Source organism: Giraffa tippelskirchi, chromosome 7 (genome assembly GCF_054371585.1).
Source record: "Giraffa tippelskirchi isolate mGirTip1 chromosome 7, T2T-mGirTip1v1.2.pri, whole genome shotgun sequence".
Classification (NCBI taxonomy): domain Eukaryota; kingdom Metazoa; phylum Chordata; class Mammalia; order Artiodactyla; family Giraffidae; genus Giraffa; species Giraffa tippelskirchi.
The window spans coordinates 44,612,891-44,636,923 of NC_137281.1; the positions used below are offsets into that span (position 1 = coordinate 44,612,891).

General features: G+C 39.9%; 1 pseudogene across 1 annotated transcript; it reads right to left on the reverse strand.

Annotated features, from left to right (window-relative positions):
- Positions 1–9,729: 9,729 nt before the first annotated feature.
- LOC145512921 (protein CFDP2 pseudogene) lies at positions 9,730–24,012 on the reverse strand (annotated as a pseudogene). Its single transcript, XR_014058915.1, has 2 exons — positions 23,960–24,012; positions 9,730–13,201 (listed from the first exon to the last, which is right to left on the reverse strand). The product of XR_014058915.1 is annotated as a protein CFDP2 pseudogene (transcript).
- Positions 24,013–24,033: the final 21 nt, after the last annotated feature.

Sequence of the window (24,033 nt, forward strand, 5' to 3'; positions counted from 1 at the left end):
CATCTCTTTCAGAATTTTCCAGTTTGTGGTGATCCACACAGTCAAAGGCTTTGGCATAGTCAATAAAGCAGAAGTAGATGTTTTTTTGGAACTCTCTTACTTTTTTGATGATCCAGCAGATGTTGGCAATTTGATCTCTGGTTCCTCTGCCTTTTCTAAAACCAGCTTGAACATCTGGAAGTTCATGGCTTCTGTGTACTTGTACAGAATTGAATCTTGGAGAGAGAGTTTTGGGTGAAGTATAAAAGAATAACTGTACTGCTTTGTCAGAAAAAGAAGGATATAGCAGGCTCCTGCCCCCCAAACTGTTTGTTCCAACCTAGGAGGATTTGATGAGGCATTTTCTAGCAATAAAACTTCTGGGTTTTATTCAAGGGAAGGGTACTGATAAGAATCAGGGTGTGTGGAGGACCTGCACTCCTTTAACCTAGTCTCAGATGGTGTCATGAAGGGGGCCCCTCCCTGGATGGATGGACTATGGTTTTTCCAGTAGTCATGTATAGATGTGAGAGTTGGACCGTAAAGAATGCTGAGTGCTGAAGAATCGATGCTTTTGAATTGTGGTGTTGGAGAAGACTGTTGAGAGTCCCTTGGACTGCAAGGAGATCCAACCAGTCAATCCTAAAGAAAATCAGGCCTGAATATTCATTGGAAGGACTGATGCTGAAGCCAAAACTCCAGCACTTTGGCCATCTGATGTGAAGAACTGACTCACTGGAAAAGACCTTGATGCTGGGAAAGATTGAAGGCAGGAGGAGAAGGGGACAACGTTGGACGAGATGGTTGGATGGCATCACCAACTCAGCAAGCTCTGGGAGTTGGTAATGGACAGGGAAGCCTTGGCATGCTGCAGTCCATGGGGTCTCAAAAAGTCAGACACGATTGAGTGACTGAACTGACTGAGGTGGTCTGATGAGTTTCTGTGGTTCTTTTAATCTGGCCTCAAGTGGTCTGTTGAGCAGCTCTAGTTTCTTTAATCTGGAATGAAGAATGCTAACATCTTCCATCGATGGGGTTTTAGTTCTGTAAAGAGCTCAAAGATTTGTTATGTATATCCCTTGAAGCAGAACCAAGACACTGCCCTAAGGCTGCACTATTGTTTCTTGGTGCTCCTCCCTTGTTTCTGCATCCCCTCCCTTCCTTGATTAGCAACTGTTTGAAACTGCCCTTTGGAACTCAGGGAAGGTCGTGGAGGCTGAAGCCTCTACCCTGCAAGGAAGAAACAGGGGGCACAGAAAGTCTTACATGCAAAGGAACCCCACAGGGTCCTGCTTGGTTTCACTCCCCCCTTTTCTTTGATACTCCTCAATTTTGAGGAGGACAGGTGTTGGCCAAGAAAGTGAAAAATCATTGAGTATAGAGATATTAATTATATTATATAAGCTCAGCAGAGGAACTTGTTTTAGGGAGACTCAGTTTTAATCTCCACATCTGTTTCATCTTTCCCTAAATCTTCCAGGGAATGGGGCAATGACCTCTCTGGCTACTTCCTGCTGAAAGGAAGTATAATCCTGTCTCAATTGTGGGGAAATGGATACTGAATTATAAATACTTGAGCCCCAAGTTCTGGATCTGAGTCTTGTATGATTAAGATCTAATCCCTTGATCTGTCATTTTGGTGCAGCAGACCCAGCAGAAGTAGGAGTGGCAACTGAAACTTTAATAGACAAAATAGATCTCATACTCTGCGGAATTCAGAAGAATAAGCCTGAAACCCAATTTGAAACTGGCACTTCAGGGAGATTTTTAGCCAGTCAGTTGTCTAATCTTACCTAAGTAAGTTTTAACTTTTGTTATAGCATTAACATACATATAACAGGAGCTATTGATCTCTACATATATGTCTCCTCTTTCTGTTAGTATCTGATCTAAGGCAATTTTCATTGTCTAAAAATGTCAATAGTCACAAGAGAAGACTTTGAGAACCTAACGATGCAGCTACCAGGTTCCAGCAGACACTGCTTTGGGAATGCCTAGTGGCATCCCAAGTCTGACATAGCTCAGAAAATTCAAGTTTTCAAAAATACAGGAATGCTTCTGAAATCACATTCACGATGGTCACCTAGTTTTACCTTGGAGGCCTATACCATAGTTACTGCTTTTTGACTTTCAAGTGTATTTCATTTCTCAATGGCCAAGGCAGATATACAATGCATGTCTGAAAGTCCACAAAACAGGCTACTTTGGTTAGTAAAGTTTAAGTTAAACCATGTATAAGACACCATGACTTCTCCATATCTCAATACATGCAGAGTCTTTTTCTCATCACTTTCCCTTTTGACTGCAAGTTTTTCAATAGAAAATATTAATGATCAAATATCTGTCCTTCAGTGCTGAGGTGATTCAGCTGTTTGTCATGGGCATAGATTACATCCCTCAGTGCTAGGTTTCCTTTATATTCACTTAGTTAAGCCACGTTGGAGAAAAACTGAACGGTTATTGCGAACAAGTTCAGAAGTATGTTAATGAGGAAATGCTGTATAGGCCATACATTTTTTAAATTTTACCCAATTGTCACACAAGCATTGTGCATGTGCTTTTAACAGGAGATCTCAAGCAAACAGTGATACATCATGAGAAATTTCACTCTGATAACTTTACTAGGTAATTTTCTTTCATTGTGAACATTAGGGTAAAATTGTGTCTAACACAGTACATTTCATAAATACAGGCTTCACTTAACAGAACTAGAATTTCATATCTACTGGACATAATCTTTTTCTCTAAAATTACCCTTACCTCCATCAAATACAGCCAAACCAAGGCTATTTTTTTTCCCAAAAGAAGTCTGGTGCATTGAGCACATAGGCTCCTCCCTATTGATGCAGAAAGAATCTCAGACTAAATTTCTAAAAGGCTTCTCAAGGCTAGGAAAGCCATACCATAGGCTTGCCATTAGATTCTGCCTTGGTGGATTTCTCTTTTCTAAAAGTCCCCAAATTATCAAGATTCCTGCGTATGTCAAAAGACAACCTTTAGCACACACCTGATAAGACTGCTTAGGACCCAAGAGTCTCCAATTTCTGGGGGGAATAGGCAGAGAGAAAGGAAAAATATTTCATCTGATGTGAACAGATGACTCATTGGAAAAGTCCCTGATGCTGGGAAAGATAGAGGGCAGAAGGAGAAGAGGGCATCAGAGGATGAGATAGCTGGATGGCATCACCGATGCAATGAACATGAACTTGGGCAAACTCCAGGAGATGGTGAGGGACAGGGAGTCCTGATGTGCTGCAGTCCATGGGGTCACAAAGAGTTGGGCATGACTGCGTGACTGAACAACAACAGTTAATAAGTGTCTTTTCTTTAAACTAGCTTACAATAACTAAGAATTTCAATTGGTAGAGTAAAGTGGTTGCTCTAAGACCAAAAAGTCTTCAAGGGAATGAGAATATGGATGTGATTAACTCATGCGGTTGGATTTAAAGACCCTGGAGATCTAATGACTATTAGATCTAAAGACTGTACCTAGCGGTCCTTGGCTCCAAAGGTAAAAGTGATGTGGTCACTAGGAATCAAAGACCTACTGAAATCAAAACCTCAGTGGACAGAATGACAGATGGGCTCAAGAAGAATGCAAGGTATTTCTCACTGGATTAGAAAACTTAAAGGAAAAAATATATAGGCTGTGAGTTATAAATTTTTATTCCAAAGCATGATGGGAAATTTTATAACTGGTACAAAAGAACCTTAGTTTTTTGTATCTGCCAGGTAGACATAACAAAAATGAGAAACAAAGTCTGGTCCTGTGGGCTATTGAATTTATACTCATTTATAGTCCTTTATATGACAATTAGGACATTGAATGCCACCATGAAAACTGGATTGGCAATATTTGGGAGGAGCTAGTTGACTCTGAGTATTGCAAATCCCCAAATCCCACCAATACCCTGTGTGTAGCAGAAACATGTCATTTCTACTCTGTCTGAAGGTTGTGATGCCTCAGGCAAAGAATGACCTCATCTGAGGCCAGAATAACCTCACCTGAGGTGGTTACATTGCAAGAGGACAGTATTCTCCTCATATCCCATATCCAACATCTCCCATTGTATTTAGGTTGAACTCCAGACCAATCTAGAGTAAGCTCAAACTCAAAGTCAAATCCAGGAAAAGGCCAAAATTCTAAAAATAACTACAGAATTTGCAAATTCATCAGCAAAATCCTGGAGAAAATGTATGGAATGCATTATGAAGGTACTAGGAACAAAAGGCAGAAGAAGCTTTAGTTCAGGTTGCATCCATCAATGTGCATGTGCTCACCAGAGACTGCATTCTGTGCACTCTACAGCTAACTGTGGTTCTACATGTTGGCCAGTTTGATTGAGTGAAACTGGACTAAATGGTGATCTTCAATGAATGTAGTGTAAATGTCAGAAATTTCTTGGTATAATAGAAAAGAATAAATTCATGGAGAAAGGTGAGAGTGTTGGAATATATTTACCATGTATGACCTGCTCACCCAAACCTTTATTATATTTTTCAAGATGGCACAGAGGACACTTCCTTCAATAAGGCATTGAGAAATACACTGTAGTTCCACGTGACAAAACTTTGAATCAAGCTCAGCTCCCCTTTCTCTTCCATCCCACATTTGATTCATCAGCAAATAATGTTGGCTTTGCCTTCATAATACATCCATAGTACAAACGTCTCATCACAACTATTGCTATGTCTCCCCTGGATTACTGCACTAGGCTTCTGATTGGTTTCCCTGTTTTTTCTGCTATTGGACCCCTTCATGCTGTCCTCCAAACAACAGAGTGATCCTCTGCTGTTTCTTTTTTCCAATAATAACTAATTCTCCAATTCTCTGACACCAACTAGATGTCCTACAATTCTATTCAATTCTGACACTAACTATCCAGAGTTAACACAGAGCTGACAAGATAAGGCTTAGTTCCACAAGACTATTTCCACTTCAGAAACCATCTATAAATGGGGTCCCCAGGTCGCCTGCACATCTACCTGGCCAACTACAAATTGAAGGGTTTCCATGATCCACCCATGCCCTCAGGTTTGATAACTGGCTAGAATGACTCACAGAACTCAGGAAAGCTGAACCTGGGGTTCCTGGGCATGAAAGCATTTTCATATCCCTCATTTCTTGTGTAGGGAACAGACTCCAGTTCCATGATCTTCCAAAGGGCACAATCAAATAGCTGCTAATCATGGAAGGGAGGGGATACAGAGACAAGCGAGGAGCAGCCAAGAAACAATAGTGCAGCCTTGGAGCAGGGACTTGGTTCTGCTTCAAGGGACATACTTAACAATATCTTTGAACTTTTTACAGAACTAAAACTCCCAACAAATGGAAATGTCAGCATTTTTCATTCCACCTGAGACCAGATTAAAGGACTGTAGGCCCTGCACACACCCTAATCTTACCAGCAATCCCACCCTTGAATCATTGCTATAAAACTCCTCACCAAATCCTGCCAGGTTGGGACACAAAGTTTTTGAGGGGCATGAGTCCACTGTGTTGCCCTTTTCCTGGAAAAGCAATAAAAATGTTCTTTTTGACTTCACCCAAAAACTATTGCAATTTCATTATCAGTTCAGTTCAGTTCAGTCGCTCAGTCGTGTCTTTGCGATCCCATGAACTGCAGCACTCCAGGCCTCCCTCACGGTCCATCACCAACTCCAAGAGTTGCAAACCCATGTCCATCGAGTCGATGATGCCATCCAGCCATCTCATCCTGTGTCATCCCCTTCTCCTCCTGCCCTCAATCTTTCCCAGCATCAGGGTCTTTTCCAATGAGTCAGCTCTTCGCATCAGGTGGCCAAAGTATTGGAGTTTCAGGTTCAACATCAGTCCTTCCAATGAACACCCAGGACCAATCTCCTTTAGGATGAACTGGTTGGATCTCCTTGCAGTCCAAGGGACTCTCAAGAGTCTTACAGTTCAAAAGCATCAATTCTTTGATGCTCAGCTTTCTTTATAGTCCAACTCTCACATCCATACATGACCACTGGAAAAACCATAGCCTTGACTAGATGGACTTTTGTTGGCAAAGTAATGTCTCTGCTTTTTAATATGCTATCTACGTTGGTCATAGCTTTCCTTCCAAGGAGTAAGCATCTTTTAATTTCATTGCTGCAATCACCATCTGCAGTGATTTTGAAGCCCCCAAAAATAAAGTCTGACACTGTTTCCACTGTTTCCCCATCTATTTCCCATGAAGTGATGGGACCAGATGTCATGATCTTAGTTTTCTGAACGTTGAGCTTTAAGCCAACTTTTTCACTCTCCTCTTTCACTTTCATCAAGAGGCTCTTTAGTTCTTCTTCCCTTTCTGCCATAAGGGTGGTGTCATCTGCATATCTGAGGTTATTGATATTTCTCCTGGCAATCTTGATTTCAGCTGGTGCTTCTTCCAGCCCAGCATTTCTCATGATGTATTCTGCATATAAGTTAAATAAGCAGGGTGACAATATACAGCCTTGACGTACTCCTTTTCCTGTTTGGATCCAGTCTGTTGTTCCATGTCCAGTTCTAACTGTTGCTTCCTGACCTGCATACAGGTTTCTCAAGAGGCAGGTCAGGTGGTCTGATATGCCCATCTCTTTCAGAATTTTCCACAGTTTATTGTGATCCACACAGTCAAAGGCTTTGGCATAGTCAATAAAGCAGAAATAGATGTTTTTCTGGAACTCTCTTGCTTTTTCGATGATCCAGCGGATGTTGACAATTTGATCTCTGGTTCCTCTGCCTTTTGTAAAACCAGCTTGAACATCTGGAAGTTCACGGTTCACGTATTACTGAAGCCTGATTTGGAGAATTTTAAGCATTACTTTACTAGCGTGTGAGATGAGTGCAATTGTGCGGTAGTTTGAGCATTATTTGGCATTGTCTTTCTTTGGGATTGGGATGAAAACTGACCTTTTCCAGTCCTGTGGCCACTGCTGAGTTTTCCATGTTTGCTGGCTTGATTCCTGTCTCCTGTACAATGTCACGAACCTCCATCCATATTTCATCAGGCATTCTGTCTATCAGATCTAGTCCTTTAAATCTATTTCTCACTTCCACTGTATAGTCATAAGGGATTTGATTTAGGTCATACCTGAATGGTCTAGTGGTTTTCTCCACTTTTTCAATTTCAGTCTGAATTTGGCAATAAGGAGTTCATGATCTGAGCCACAGTCTGCTCCCGGTCTTGTTTTTGCTGACTGTATAGAGCTTCTCCATCTTTGGCTGCAAAGAATATAATCAATCTGATTTCAGTGTTGACCATCTGGTGATGTCCATGTGTAGAGTCTTCTCTTGTGTTGTTGGAAGAGGGTATTTGCTATGACCAGTGCGTTCTCTTGGCAAAACTCTATTAGCCTTTGCCCTGCTTCATTCTGTACTCCAAGGCCAAATTTACCTGTTACTCCAGGATGTATAGAGTAAGATATGGGAGGAGGCAGGAGATGGAGTGGCATAGAGATTCAATGCTCTGTCCAGGCACTCCATCTTCTAGTCACATCAGTGTGATCATCAACCTGGAAACTCCCATAGCCAACATGTGCCAGAGTTTTAATAAAGGTTTCAGTATGAGGGCATGATTGATTAACGATCATTGGTAAATAAACTCAATCTCCAGCCTCACACTTCTCCCCAGAGGTGGAGAGAATAGGGAACTGAGGCTAGAATTTCTAACCATCTAGTCATGTGTGTGTGATCAGCTCCTATTCTGAAGCTATCTAGCCACCCCTCCTTCACCCCACCTTTCCTTGAGTCATCTCATTAGCATACAAAAGACATTTCTATCACTGGGGAAATTCCAAGAGTTTTAAGAGAAAAAGACCAAATATACATATATATGCATATGTATATATATATACACACACAGACACAGATATATTGTGTATATATTTGGTTTTTAATATATATATTTTTTTATTTAAGTATAGTTGACTTACAATGTTTCAGGTGCACAGCAAGGTGATTCAGTTACACAAATGCACATATATTATTTTTGAAATTATTTTCCATCATGAGTTATTACAAGATATTGACTGTATTTCCCAATGCTACACAGTAAATCTTTGTTTCTTGTTGCATATCTATTTTTTAGAAATCTAGTATTCCATTCATCTTAAGTCAGACAAGTGGAATCAAAATGTCATAATTCTTTTTAGGCAAAAATTCATTAATTTTCTAAAATATATATATTATACATATTTATATATAAATATGCAAAAGCTTTTCTACTACACTTGATAAAGGCTTGAGAAATAACATCAAAAAAGAAAAGAAGAGATGGAGAAACTGGAGAACATAAGCTAAATGAAATGGGAGCACTGAATATGAAACAGGAAAAATGAAACAAATTAGATGAAAGTAAAAGATCATCAGGCTTCCCTAATAGCTCAGTTGGTAAAGAATCTGCCTGCAAGCGGGAGACCTGGGTTAGATCCTTGGGTTGGGAAGATCCCCTGGAGAAGAGAAAGGCTATCCACTCCAGTATTCTGGCCTAGAGAATTCCATGGACTATAGCCCATGGGGTTGGAAAGAGTTGGATGCGACTTTCACTTTCACTTTTCTTTCTTTTCAAAGATCATCATGTAGTTCAGTTCAGTTCAGTTGCTCAGTCGTGTCCGACTCTTTGCAACCCCATGAATCGCAGCACACCAGGCCTCCCTGTCCATCACCAACTCTCGGAGTTTACTCAAACCCATGTCTATCGAGTCAGTGATGCCATCCAACCATTTCATCCTCCGTCGTCCCCTTCTCCTCCTGCCCCCAATCCTACCCAGCATCAGGGTCTTTTCTAATGAGTCAACTCTTCACATGAGGTGGCCAAAGTATTGGAGTGTCAGCTTCAACATCAGTCCTTGCAATGAACACCCAGGACTGATTTCCTTTAGGATGGATTGACTGGATCTCCTTGCAGTCCAAGGGACTCTCAAGAGTCTTCTCCAACACCACAGTTCAAAAGCATCAATTCTTCGGCGCGTAGCTTTCTTTATAGTCCAACTCTCACATCTATTCATGACCACTGGAAAAACCATAGCCTTGACTAGAAGGACTTTTGTTGGTAAAGTAATGTCTTTGTTTTAAATATGCTATCTAGGTTGGCCATAACCTTCCTTCCAAGGAGTAAGCGCCTTTTAATTCCATGGCTGCAATCACCATCAGCAGTGATTTTGGAGCCCCCAAAAATAAAGTCTGACACTGTTTCCACTGTTTCCCCATCTATTTCCCATGAAGTGATGGGACCAGATGCCATGATCTTAGTTTTCTGAACGTTGAGCTTTAAGCCAACTTTTTCACTCTCCTCTTTCACTTTCATCAAGAGGCTCTTTAGTTCTTCTTCCCTTTCTGCCATAAGGGTGGTGTCATCTGCATATCTGAGGTTATTGATATTTCTCCTGGCAATCTTGATTTCAGCTGGTGCTTCTTCCAGCCCAGCATTTCTCATGATGTATTCTGCATATAAGTTAAATAAGCAGGGTGACAATATACAGCCTTGACGTACTCCTTTTCCTATTTGGAACCAGTCTGTTGTTCCATGTCCAGTTCTAACTGTTGCTTCCTGACCTGCATACAGGTTTCTCAAGAGGCAGGTCAGGTGGTCTGATATGCCCATCTCTTTCAGAATTTTCCACAGTTTATTGTGATCCACACAGTCAAAGGCTTTGGCATAGTCAATAAAGCAGAAATAGATGTTTTTCTGGAACTCTCTTGCTTTTTCGATGATCCAGCGGATGTTGGCAATTTGTTGTTTTTTTTTTTATATAAATTTATTTATTTTAGTTGGAGGCTAATTACTTTACAATATTGTAATAGTTTTTGCCATACATTGACATGAATCAGCCATGGGTTTACATGTGTTCCCCTTCCTGGACCCCCCACCCACCTCCCTCCCCATCCCATCCCTCTGGGTCATCCCATTGCCCCGGCCCTGAGCCCTTGTCTCATGCATCGAACATGGAATGGTGTTCTGTTTCGCATATGATAATATACATGTTTCAATGCTATTCTCCCAGAACGTCCCACCCTCACCTTCTCCCTCAGAGTCCATAAAATTGTTCTATGCTTCTGTGTCTCTTATTCTGTCTCGCATATAGGGTTATCGTTACCATCTTTCAAATTCCATATATATGCATTAGTATACTGTATTGTTGTTTTTCTTTCTGGCTTACTTCACTCTGTATAATGGGCTCCAGTTTCATCCATCTCAGTAGAACCGATTCAAATGTATTTTTTTTAATGGCTGAGTAATATTCCATTGTGTATATGTACCACAGCTTCCTTATCCATTCGTCTGCTGATGGACATCTAGGTTGCTTCCATGTCCTGGCTATTGTAAACAGTGCTGCGATGAACATTGGGGTACACGCGTCTCTTTCAATTCTGGTTTCCTCGGTGTATATGCCCAGCAGTGGGATTGCTGGGTCATATGGCAGTTCTATTCCCAGTTTTTTAAGGAATCTCCACACTGTTCTCCATAGTGGCTGTACTAGTTTGCATTCCCACCAACAGTGTAAGAGGATTCCCTTTTCTCCACACCCTCTCCAGCATTTATTGCTTGTAGACTTTTGGATAGCAGCCATTCTGACTGGTGTGAAATGATACCTCACTGTGGTTTTGATTTGCATTTCTCTAATAATGAGCGATGTTGAGCATCTTTTCATGTGTTTGTTAGCCATCTGTATGTCTTCTTTGGAGAAATGTCTGTTTAGTTCTTTGGCCCATTTTTTGATTGGGTCGTTTATTTTTCTGGAATTCAGCTGCAGAAGTTGCTTGTATATTTTTGAGATTAATTGTTTGTCTGTTGGCAATTTGATCTCTGGTTCCTCTGCCTTTTCTAAAACCAGCTTGAATATCTGGAAGTTCACGGTTCACGTATTGCTGAAACCTGGCTTGGAGAATTTTAAGCATTACTTTACTAACATGTGAGATGAGTGCAACTGTGCAGTAGTTTGAGCATTCTTTGGCATTGCCTTTCTTTGGGATTGGAACGAAAACTGACCTTTTCCAGTCCTGTGGCCACTGCTGAGTTTTCCAGATTTGCTGGCATAACAAGTGCAGCACTTTCACAGCATCATCTTTCAGGATTTGAAATAGCTTAACTGGAATTCCATCCCTTCCACTAGCTTTGTTCGTAGTGATGCTTTCTAAGGCCCACTTGACTTCACGTTCCAGGATGTCTGGCTCTAGGTGAGTGATCACACCACCGTGATGATCTGGGTCGTGAAGATCTTTTTCGTACAGTTCTTCTGTGTATTCTTGCCACTTCTTCTTAATATCTTCTGCTTCTGTTAGGTCCATACCATTTCTCTCCTTTATCAAGCCCATCTTTGCATGAAATGTTCCCTTGGTATCTCTAATTTTCTTGAGCAGATCTCTAGTCTTTCCCAATCTGTTGTTTTCCTCTATTTCTTTGCATTGATTGCTGAGGAAGGCTTTCTTATCTCGCCTTGCTATTCTTTGGAACTCTGCATTCGGATGGGAATATCTTTCCTTTTCTCCTTTGCTTTTCGCTTCTCTTCTTTTCCCAGCTATTTGTAAGGCCTCCTCAGACAGCCGTTTTGCTTTTTTTGCATTTCTTTTCCATGGGGATGGTCTTGATCCCTGTCTCCTGTACAATGTCACGAACCTCTGCCCATAGTTCATCAGGCACTCTGTCTATCAGATCTAGTCCCTTAAATCTATTTGTCACTTCCACTGTATAATCATAAGGGATTTGATCTAGGTCATACCTGAATGGTCTAGTGGTTTTCCCTACTGCCTTCAATTTCAGTCTGAATTTGGCAATAAGGAGTTCATGATCTGTGCCACAGTCTGCTCCTGGTCTTGTTTTTGCTGACTGTATAGAGCTTCTCCATCTTTGGCTGCAAAGAATGTAATCAATCTGATTTCGAAGTTGACCATCTGGTGATGTCCATGCGTAGAGTCTTCTCTTGTGTTGTTGGAAGAGGGTGTTTGCTATGACCAGTGCATTCTCTTGGCAAAACTCTATTAGCCTTTGCCCTGCTTCATTCTGTACTCCAAGGCCAAATTTGCCTGTTATGCCAGGTGTTTCCTGACTTCCTACTTTTGCATTCCAGTCCCCTATGATGAAAAGGACATCTTTTTTGGGTGTTAGTTCTAAAAGGTCTTGTAGGTCTTCATAGAACCTTTCAACTGCAGCTTCTTCAGCATTACTGGTTGGGGCATAGACTTGGATTACTGTGATATTGAATGGTTTGCCCTGGAAACGAACAGAGGTCATTCTGTCATTTTTGAGATTGCATCCAAGTACTGCATTTCGGACTCTTTTGTTGACCATGATGGCTTCTCTATTTCTTCTAAGGGATTCCTGCCCACAGTAGTAGATATAATGGTCATCTGAGTTAAATTCACCCATTCCAGTCCACCTTAGCTCGCTGATTCCTAGAATGTCGATGTTCACTCTTGCCATCTCCTGTTTGGCCACTTCCAATTTGCCTTGATTCATGGACTTAACATTCCAGGTTCCTATGCAATATTGCTCTTTACAGCATTGGATTTTGCTTCCATCACCAGTCACATCCACAGCTGGGTATTGTTTTTGCTTTGGCTCCATCCCATCATTCTTTCTGGAGTTATTTCTCCACTGATCTCCAGTAGCATATTGGGCACCTACTGACCTGGGGAGTTCATCTTTCAGTGTCCTATCTTTTGGCCTTTTCATACTGTTCATGGGGTTCTCAAAGCAAGAATACTGAAGTGGTTTGTCATGCCCTTCTCCAGTGGACCACATTCTGGCAGACCTCTCCACCATGACCCATCCGTCTTGGGTGGCCCCACACGGCATGACTTAGTTTCATTGAGATAGACAAGGCCATGGTCCGTGTGATCAGGTTAGCTAGTTTTCTGTAGTTATAGTTTCAGTGTGTCTGCCCTCTGATGCCCTCTCGCAACACCTACCGTCTTACTTGGGTTTCTCTTACCTTGGACGTGGGGTATCTCTTCACGGCTGCTCCAGCAAAGTGCAGCTGTTGCTCCTTACCTTGGACAAGGGGTATCTACTCACGACAGCCCCTCCTGACCTTGAATGTGGAGTAACTCCTCTCGGCCCTCCTGTGCCTATGCAACCACCGCTCCTTGTTTCTGGGGTAACTCCTCTCGGCCACCACCCCCGGTCTCCGCCCCAGGCTAGCTCCTCTCGGGCGCCGCCCCCAGCCTCCGAGCATAACAACATGTAGTTCAGTTGTTTTTAAACATGACTGCTCATTAGAAACATCTGGAACTCTGAAGGAAAAAAGCAATACCTGAACATTTGTATTTTTCAAAAACTTCCAAGATAATTCTGACATGCATCTGAATTTTAAAAAGTGATTATCGGTTTTTCTATTAGATCCTAATTTTGGTGATATAAAGTTCTATTATTTTTCTGTTGACCAATCTTGATACAATGTTATTAAGTGAGTAATAGTCATATAACCACAGTAAAAGATGTTTATCAGTTTTCACAATCAAAAGCCAGACAAAAAAATAAAAGATAATTATAATTGCAAGCCATAATAGGAACATGATTAACTATATAAAATAATTACTTATATTTGGGGGGGAGTCAAGCAGAGTGACGTGGTAAGTGGAAGTGCATACATGCACATGTTTTCGCCCACCCAGTCAGTCTATATCTTTTGGTTGGTGCATTTAATCCATTTCCATTTAAGGTAATTATCAATATGTATGATCCTATTACTGTTTTCTTAATTGTTAGGGGTTTATTTTCTGTAGGTCAAGAAAAAGACCAAATATATTTTTTATTAGAGCTGTATCATGTCACAACTCTATTCAAAATCTTCATTTCTTTCAGAATAAAAGCCAAAGTTCCCACAATGTCCCATACAATGGCCCCACTGTCCTTCATTTAGTCAATTTCCTTTCACCCACAAAGTCCTCAGATATGCCAGACAGGTTCCCACTACAAGCTTCTGCACAGTTGCTGTTTCCTTTGACCAGAAGTTTCTTTTCTCAAATGTCATCTGAGTAGTGAGGTCTCATCTGTCTTCCTTATTTAAGTTGTGACCCTCTCCCAATACTCCAAATTCCCCTTTGATATTTCACTCTCTTCTGAAATACGCATTACTAACTTGCATACTGTATGTCCTAATTTATTTATTACTTGACTCCTCCACTAGAATGCATTTGTTTCTCCTTGCAATACTATCAGTTTTGCTTCATGTATTTTGATGTTTTTTTGTTAAGCTCATCATACATATTAAGGATTGTTATATCTTCTTGGAGGAGAAGGCAATGGCATACCACTCCAGTATTCTTGCCTGGAGAATCCCAGGGACGGGGGAGCCTGGTGGGCTGCCGTCTGTGGGGTCGCACAGAGTCAGACACGACTGAAGCGATTTAGCAGCAGCAGCAGCATATCTTCTTGGAGAATTTCCCCCCTATTATTATACAATATGATATAATATATATAAAACTATAATATAATACAATATTTCTACCCAATAGTTTCCACTGTTCTGAAGCCTGCTTTCTCTGTAATTAGGATAACTCCCCCAGCTTTCCTTTGAATGGAGTGTTAGGTATATCTTTCTCTATTCCTTTACTTTTTCTCTTTCTATTTGCTTGTGGTAAAAATCACAACATAAAATTTACCATCTTAATCATTCTTAAGGATACAGTTCAGTAGTGTTAAATATATTTACAATGCTGTGCAATAGATGTCCAGAACTTTTTCATTTTCAAAACTTAAACTGAACAGAGCAAGATCCCCTGGGGATCCTAGGCAAGGAAGCCTTCCTGTGTTCCCCTCTAGAGAACAAACTCCAGCCCCCATGACCTTCAATGAGTTCCAAAGAGCAGGTTTGAACAGTTGCTAATCCAGGAAGTCAAAGAAGGTACAGCCAAGAAACAAGAGTAGAATCTTGAGGGAGGGTTCTGGTTCCACTTCAAGAGATACACACACAATGTCTTTAATCATGTTATACAATGAAAACCCAACAAATGGATGATGTTAGCATTTTCCATACTAGAGAAGACCACCTGATGGAATTCCCTGGTGGTCCAGCAGTTTAGACTTTGTGCTTTCACTGCTAAGGGCCAGGGTTCAATCCCTGGTTGGGTAACTAAGATTACACAAGCAGCCAAAGAAAAGTTTTTTTAAAAGACCACCTGTGCACATTAATCTTACCAGCAACCCTCCTCCCTTTAGCCATTGCTACAAAACTCCTCATCAAATCCTCCCATAGTTGGGATACATAGTTTTGAGAGACAGGAGCCCACTGTGTCCCCCTTTGCCTGGCAAAGCAATAAAGTTATTTTTTCTCTTTCACCCAAAACTCTATATTCAAGATTCAATTCTGCACTAGTGCACAGAGGCTGAGTTTTCAGCATTAAAACTCCTTACCCCCTAAACAACAATTTCCCAGTCCTGGTGAAACGAGAAAAAGGAGCAGAGCACAACCTTTAAGAAAATGACTTAGCCCCTGAGGATGACATAACTGGTTAGAATCGAGTAGGCCAAACATGGCGGAAGAATTAACTCCCAGCAGTCCTTGAGCCTCACCATATGATCATTGTGATGCATTAGCATGCTAAATGACACACCCACAGATACTATGACTGTTCCAAAGTGAAAGTTGCTCAGTCGTATCCCACTCTTTGCAATCCATGGACTACAGTCCATGGAATTCCCTAGGCCAGAATACTGGAGTGGGTAGCCTTTCCCTTCTCCAGGGGATCTTCCCAACACAGGAACTGAACCCAGGTCTCCCACACTGCAGACAGATTCTTTACCATCTGAGCCACAAGTGATAGTTGCAAGGCCAACCATAAAAGGCCAAAATTGGATGGTGGCCCAATTCCTGGAAATCTCTGCCTCTTCTCCAAAATAATTGTTATAATCCTCAAACTCACTAGCCTATGAAATTTCCCAGCCCATAAAAATTAACTATCCCATATTTTGGATACTCTTGCCTTCTGAAATGGCCCATACTCTCTCTATGAAGTGTTTATCCCTCTCAATAAATCTAATTCTTACCTATCAGTTTGTCTCTCACTAAATTCTTTCTGTGATGAGACATACAGAACCTGAGCTTTAGTAATTCCTGAGACCAGGTTTGTGATGTCAGTGAAAGGATAGTGGGCTTTGATTTCCACTTGTGGGTTCAAGTCGCATCTGAAGTGTGCATTTTCATTGATAACTATCATTCTTCTTTCTGTTTCTATGAGTTTGATAAGTGGAATCATAAAGCATTTGTCTTTTTGTGACTAGTTTATTTCAATTAGCATTATGTCTTCAGGGTTCATCTAGATTGTAGCATGTGACAAGAATTTCCTTTTTAATATTCCATTGTGTATTCCTGAATAATATTCCATTGTGTGTGTATGCCACATTTTGTTTATCTGTTGATTACTTCTGAGTATTTCATCATTTTCATACTATCATAAATAGAACTGATTTCTTAATTTCCTTTTCTGATTGTTCATTATTAGTGTATAGAAACACAACTGATTTTTATGTGCTGATTTTGTATTCTGCAACTTTGCTGAATTTATTAGTTCTTACAGTTTTTTTGTGGCATCTTTAGAATTTTCTATGTAGAAGATCATGTCATCTGTAAACAGAGATAATTTTACTTTTCCGTTTCCAAATTGGATGAGTTTTTCTTTTTCTTGGCTAATTGCTCTGACCAGGACTCCAGTACTATGTAGAATACAAGTGGTAAGGGTGAGCATCATTGTCTTATTCCTGATCTTAAAGGAAAATTTTCAGTCTTTCACTACTGAATACGATGCTAGCTGTTTTATATAAAGTACATTCCTTTATTTTTTTTCTACTTGTGTTTTTATATTTAAAATAACTTTTTTGTAGACTACATATAGTTGAGTAGTGGTTTTTTATCCATTCTGATAGTCCCTGTTGCTTAATTGGTTTATTTAGACTATTCACATTTAAAGTGATTATTGAAATAGTTTGATTAATGTCTACAATATGTATAACTTTTCTACTTGTTACACTTACTTTTTGTTTCTTTTTTGTCTTCCACTTTTTCTGCCTTTTGTGGTTGTAATTGAACATTTTATGTAATTTTATCTCCTCTACTAGTCTGAAAAATATTCTCTTTGGAGATGGAATTCCGATAGAATTTTCTTTTCTTTCAGCACTTGAAAAATATTATGCCGCTTCTTTCTGACCTGCATTATTTCTTTTAGAAACCTTCTGTCCTTCTAATTTTTCTTTATGAATAAGGTGTCATTTTTTTCCTCTGACTTTTAAGAGTTTTTGCCTTTAATTTTCAGAAGTTTAATTTGGGTGTGTCTTAGCATGGATTTTGTTGGGTTTGTTCTTTAGGGGGTTTGCTTAACTTCTTTAGTCTGTGAATTCATATCTCTTTCCAAATTTGGGAAATTTTTAATTATTATTTCTTCAGTTCCTTTTTGAACCATACTCTTTTTCTCCCTGCTTTGGAAACTCTGATGACACAAATGTTAAATCTTTTTTTACAGTCTCACAGATCCCTGAGTCTCTGTGCAATTATATTTGCTTTATTTTCTTTCAGTCAATTGTTAGATTCGGCATTTTCTCTTGTTTTCACTTGTTCTCTGTTCTTTCATACTGCCATTGATACCTTACACAGATTTTTGCATTTTTTAGTTCTAAAATTTGCATTTAACTATCTTTTTATTTCCTATTTCTTTGCTGATGCCTTCTTTTTTTCTTACTAAATAATTCATAATAAATTCATAATTGCTCTTTGAAGTATTGTTTCTGGTTGCTTTAAAGTGTTTCTCAGGTAATTCTAAAATTTCTATCTTTCTGGTGTTGACTTACATTAACTGTATTTTCATTCAGTTTGAGCTTTTTCTGATTCTTCTTGGTATGATGAATAATGTCTAATTAAAAATTATAAAATTATATTATTTTAAAGATTTTTTAGTTGGATTTTTCTGACACTGCTCTGGTAGGAGGAGTAGGGACAGTGCATTTTTATAACCAGATAGGAAGAGAAGTCTAGGTTTCCCTCTCAGTCTCTACTGATATCTGTGCATTGAGGGCTCCTCTTTACTGCTGAGTCGGGATGAGGGCTTCCGTTTTCCATGCAGTCTGCTTTGACTCTGCAGTAGGGATGGCTTCTTATCCACTAGGCTATAGTGAAAGTCCTGACTTTCCACTATTCCTGCTTTGACACCTCCCAATAAGAAGAGAAGGGGAGGCTTTAACTGAGTGGCATGCAAGACCATGCTTCCCACATGGTCTCCACTGATACCACAGGGATTAGGACTCATCATCTGGTAGCAGCTATAGGTCCCACATCCCTACTTGGCCTTCCCTGACACCACATCTTTGGGAGTAATGTTGGGATACCTCTTTACAGCTTCATGGTGGTGGAAGGCTAGGTTCCCCACTAGGCTCCCAAGGCCTTTGATTGCATGAGTGGGGATAGGGTCATAATTTTTCCGCGGCTTTGGCTGGAGGAGAGCAGTTACTGCCTAAATTCCTCCTGTCTTGCTTGGCCACTCTTGTCTGGGACATTTGTTGGGACTTTTTTTGGTCTGCACCTATGATTATTTATAGGTTGCCAGCTTTTTCACCTCCAAGTATGGAATATACGAGGCCAAAGGAAAACTCAGAGAACTCATCATCATGTTTTTCTTTAGGTGCAAAGTTCCCTAACTAGTCTGTCTTCTTCACTTCATGTTTCTGAGTCTTCTTGTTTTTTGTTTTATATACAATGTTCAGGGATTAGTTGTACTTTGAAAGGAGAATATAGGTAAGTATATCTACTTGATCGTCCCAGAAGTGGAAGAACCAGTTTGGCCCATTTTTAAACTTTGGGTTTCTCTTATTAATGAATTGTGAGAGTTCTTTATATTTTCTGAATGTGTCCTTTTTTCATACTTTTTTGTTGCAATTTTTTTCTTTCATTCTCCAGTTTACCTTCTAGTTTTCTTAAGGGTATCTTTTGAAGAGTGAATGGTTGTAATTGTGATGAAATTCAATATATAGATTTTAGAGTATTTTTTGTGTCATATGTAAGAACATTTCCCAAGTTAACTAAGATTTCATTTTAGATTTTCTTCCAGAAGTTTTATCATTGTAGGTTTTACATTTTAGTCTATAATCTGTTTGGGGTTATGATCCATTTTTATATATTTGATATATTGTGGCTATCCAATTCTTCCAGCACCTTTTGTGAGAAATTAAATGGTCATAGATATGTGGGTCTATCCAGACTCTGTTCTGTTTCACTACTGTTTGTATCTGTCTTTAGGTCAGTACCATACCATTTTGAGTCCTAAAGCTTTATAATAAGTCTGGAAGTCAGATAAAGAAGTCTTCTCTCTTTGTTTTCTTCTTAAAAATAGTTTTAGTTATTTTAGGTCCTTTGCATTTTGAGATAAGCTGTTTTTACTCCTAAAAATGCTCTCATTCTAGTAAGATATATGTAACACAAAATTTGCCATTTAACCATTTTTAAGTGTATAGTTCAATGTCACTGATTACATTATAATGTTGTATAGCCATAATCAGTAATCTATTAAATCAGTTTATCTATTTCCACAAATAATGCATGCCTGTGGGGTTTGATTGTGATTACACTGAATCTATAGAACAATTTGGAAAGAACTGATGTCCTAATAATATTGAGTCTTTCAGTGCATGAGCATGGTATATAATTCTATTTATTTCTGTCAGCAATGTTTTGTAGTTTTTAGTACAGAGGTTTTGAATTCTCTTAGCCAATTTTGCCCTTAAATTTTTTTATATATTTTGATATCATAAATAGTATCATTTTGAAATTTAATTTTGAATGTTTATTATAAATATATGGAAATACAGATTTTTCCATAGTGATCTTGTGCCCTGCAACTTTGCTAAATTCACTTATTTGCTGTAATAGATTTTTGGTAGATTCCTTAGGATTGCCTACATATATCATCATGCCATTTGCCAATAGCAAAGGTCTACTTCTTTTTCAATGTGGATTCCTTTTATTTCTTTTTTATTGCCTTCTTATGTTGGCTACGGAGAAGGCAATGGCACCCCACTCCAGTACTCTTGCCTGGAAAATCCCATGGACGGAGGAGCCTGGTAGGCTACAGTCCAGGGGGTCGCTGAGAGTCGGACATGACTGAACGACTTCACTTTCACTTTTCCCTTTCATGCACTGGAGAAGGCAATGGCAACCCACTCCAGTATTCTTGCCTGGAGAATCCCAGGGATGGCGGAGCCTGGTGGGCTGCCGTCTATGGGGTCGCACAGAGTCGGACACGACTGAAGCGACTTAGCAGCAGCAGCAGCTATGTTGGCTAAGATCTCCAACAAAGTGTTTGATAGAAATGATGGGAGAGAACATCCTGTTTAATTCCTTATTTGGGGAAGAAAGAATTCAGTTTATTACTATTAAGCATGATATTAATTATATGGGGAGTTTTTATAACTGTCCTTTATCATATTGAGAAATTTCCTCTGTTACAGTTTTGCTGAGAGGTTTTTTAAACCATAACTAGATAATGGATTCTGTCAAATGATTTTTATACATTTCTCAAAATTATTGTGTTTTTTCTTTGAAAAATCATACATTTTTTTATTTTCAAATGTTTGCATTTCTGGCATAAGAATGTATTGATTTTTGAAAATGACATAGAAACCATCTTTACAGGAAGGAGATTAGATAGGAAAAGGCACCCTTGAAATGAAATTGTCCTTTTTCAATTAGGATGATGCTATCCAAGAGCGACAGTAGAGAACCAGCAACACTTAAACAACTACTGTATAATTGAGTGTCATTCCTGCAATAGGCAGCAGAGTCCAGGTAGTGATTAGAAATATGTGAAATAATGTTAGATGGAAGTCAATTGATCATTGGAGTCTCTAGGACCAAAACAGATAAACAACTCTAAGGCCCTACTTGCTCTGTAAGACTTAATTATGTTATGCTTCTTGCAAAAAAAAGACTTACTTGAGTCACCATGGAAAGAATCACAGCCCATTACTCAATTCCTAGACCTGAATCAATTCATAGACTCAGAGCCTCTGGAATAAACAGAAAACTAGGAAACACTGAGTATGAATATTGAAGTAACACAAATGTATGCTGGAAATCTCCTTCCTTGCCATGGCCAGTGGGACTAGAGGGCAGTGTAACTGATCTTTAAGGAAATGAAAATACCAGGACCATTAAGAAATTACTGGGTCCCAGCTGCAAGAGAGTACTAAATCCTGCAGACCCAGAATATGCTATGATCCACTGATCAGAGTGCAGACTTATATCATTTTTCCCCATCTCTCTACATTCGGACTTTGTCAATTTAGAAGTGAAAGTCACTCAGTCATGTCCGACTCTTTGCGATCCCATGGACTGTAGCACACCAGGCTCCTCTGTCCATGAAATTCTCCAGGCAAGAATACTGGAGTGGGTAGCCATTCCCTTCTCCAGGGGATCTTCCCAACCCAGGTATTGATCCCAGGTCTCCTGCATTGCAAGTGGATTCTTTACTGTCTGAACAACCAGGGGACCCCAATTTAGATATTTTAGAACCTGGCAGTTGCAATGATGTTTACACTGAAATAAAAGTTGAAAATTACACTATTAGTTTGAATTCTTCATATCACTGGATAAATCCCTCAAAAACAGCTGTGTTAGTTAGGGTGATTGATCCTAATTGTGAAGAGGAAATAGGAGGGCTGCTACACAACTGGAATAATATGGAATATTTCTAGAACCAAGGGATCTTGAAGGAATCCTCTGATCAATACTCCACTGTAGGAATGTAAATCCAGGCACACAAAGAGGTTCTATGCTCCTTCCTCCTTCCTCCCCAACTGCCCCCAACGGGTGTGTGCACAGCCTAAGCCTAACTAATCAAAATCTCTCCCCCTCTCTCTTTCTCTTCTTCTCCCTCCCTGTCATCTTTTACTGGAAAGATACTTGGATGAAAGAAAGAAATTGTTAGCACTCAGTCATTCCAACTGTGCTACCCTGCAGAAGGAACCACTAGCTGCTCACTAATATCCATGTGACCATCTTCCACAGTAACGAAGTTGAATATGGAAAGTACAACCCAGTTAGGAACCATATTTCGCAGGCTCCATGGTGTCAAGTGACTAAGTTCTCACAAACAGAATGAGCAGAAGGATTCATGCCTCACATATTAAGGAAAAAATCCTCAACCTTGAACTCTTCTTTTTCCCTTTCTGATGACTGGAATGACAGTGAGCAGAGGGAATTTAGAGGCCATATGTCTAAAACAGAAGCATTATCATGAACCTGAATCCTTGAATATATGCATAGAGCAAAGTTTCACCAACATCAGATCACATATCTTGGACTGTTAGGTGAAAAAAGAAATAAATTTATTTTTTATTCTAGCCACTAAATTGAAAGGTCTCTGTTACAATCTTGATACATGCTTTGTAGTTGTTGAGTTGTTAAGTCGCATCCCACTCTTTGTGACCCCGTGGACTATAGCCTGCCAGGCTTCTCTGTCCATGGGATTATCCAGGGAAGTGTACTGAAGTGGGTTGCCATTTCCTTCTCCAGGGGATCTTCCCAACCCAGAGATCAAACTCTTGTCTCCTGCTTTGCAAGCTGATTCTTAACCACTGAGCCACCTGGGAAACTCTGATATATACTCTAATGGTCAATTAATTTGCTTTGATCTCAATCTGATGTTCAGTTCAGTCTTTCTATCAATTCAGTGATCTCAATAACTAATGTAACAATTACAATCTTAAATACCCTTGGGGGAAAAAATACTGTAATCTAACTCTAGCCATCGCATTAGCTGGAAAAAAAAATTAGATAATAGTCCACTGAAAGCAACACTCTATTGAAGAGGACTCAAGTTATGGCAGAGACTCCTGGTTGTTGCCAGTATCTGCTCTTCTATTCTCCCACAATAATAGTTTAGCTGCTTTTAGCTAATCACATGCTATCCAGCTTCCCTTGAAACTAGAAATGGTACTATGACTAAGTTCTAGCCAATAGGATGTAAATGTGTGCAGTGATGTGTGGAGCTTTCAGATCACATTCTTAAAAAGTGAAGATGCCCTCCTCTTACTTTGTCTGGAGTACAAATATGGTGTGTGGCATCCTATACTAGTATTAGAAGTTGAGGGCAACACAGGAGAGACAGAAGAAAAAAAATATAAAAACAACCTGGGTTTCTGACACCGTGGACTCCTCTGAGAGAAATACAAACTTCTATCTAACATAAAATACTATTTTTTGGAGAGGAGAATCTCCTTAGGCCAGCCAAAGCAATGTCTTAACTGGTGCATAAATCATGTTCTAAAAGTACAACTGAGACATTGAAAGGGAAACTAAAACACGTGGATTGGAAGTCAGGAGAAGGGCTTTGGCTTCAGTGGGGTTAGTAACTTGCTAGATAACTTGAGCAAGTCAGACCTCTTCTTGGAGTTTCAGCTTCTCCATCTAAAAACCGTACAAAGATTAACAGCTGATGAATAAGTTGAGAATTGTGCAGTGCTTAGTCACTCAGTCGTGTCCAACTCCTCATGGACTGTAGCCCATCCCATGGGCTGTAGCCCACCAGGCTCTTCTGTCCATGGGGATTCTCCAGGTAGGAATACTGGAGTGGGTTGCCACACCCTCCTCCAGGGGATCTTCCCAACTGAGAGATTGAACCCAGGTTTCCCACATTGCAGGCAGATTCTTTACCACTTGAGCCACCAGGGAAGCCTAAGAATACTGGAGTGGGTAGCCTATCCATTCTCCAGGGGATCTTCCTGACCCAGGAATGGAACCAGGGTCTCCTGCATTGCAGGTAGATTCTTTACCAGCTGAGCTATCAGGAAGCCCAAGTTGAGAACATGCCTTGACAAACACAACAAAGAAGAAGAATAGGCAAAATCAAGTCCTGCCATAGGTAAACAAATCCTTGAAAAACATAAAAAGCAAAAAATAAGCCATGTATATTATAGGGACAGCTCTATACACTTTCTTCTTCTTCTTCTTTTTCTTTTTCGCCTTGGAGCTATTCTCTTAGACATTTGTGTTTTTAAATAAATCTTACAGATTCAGTGCCAAAATCCCATCTGCCTCCTCCTGCTGAGAAGTCATAATGCCATGTTTATGACACCAAGCTCT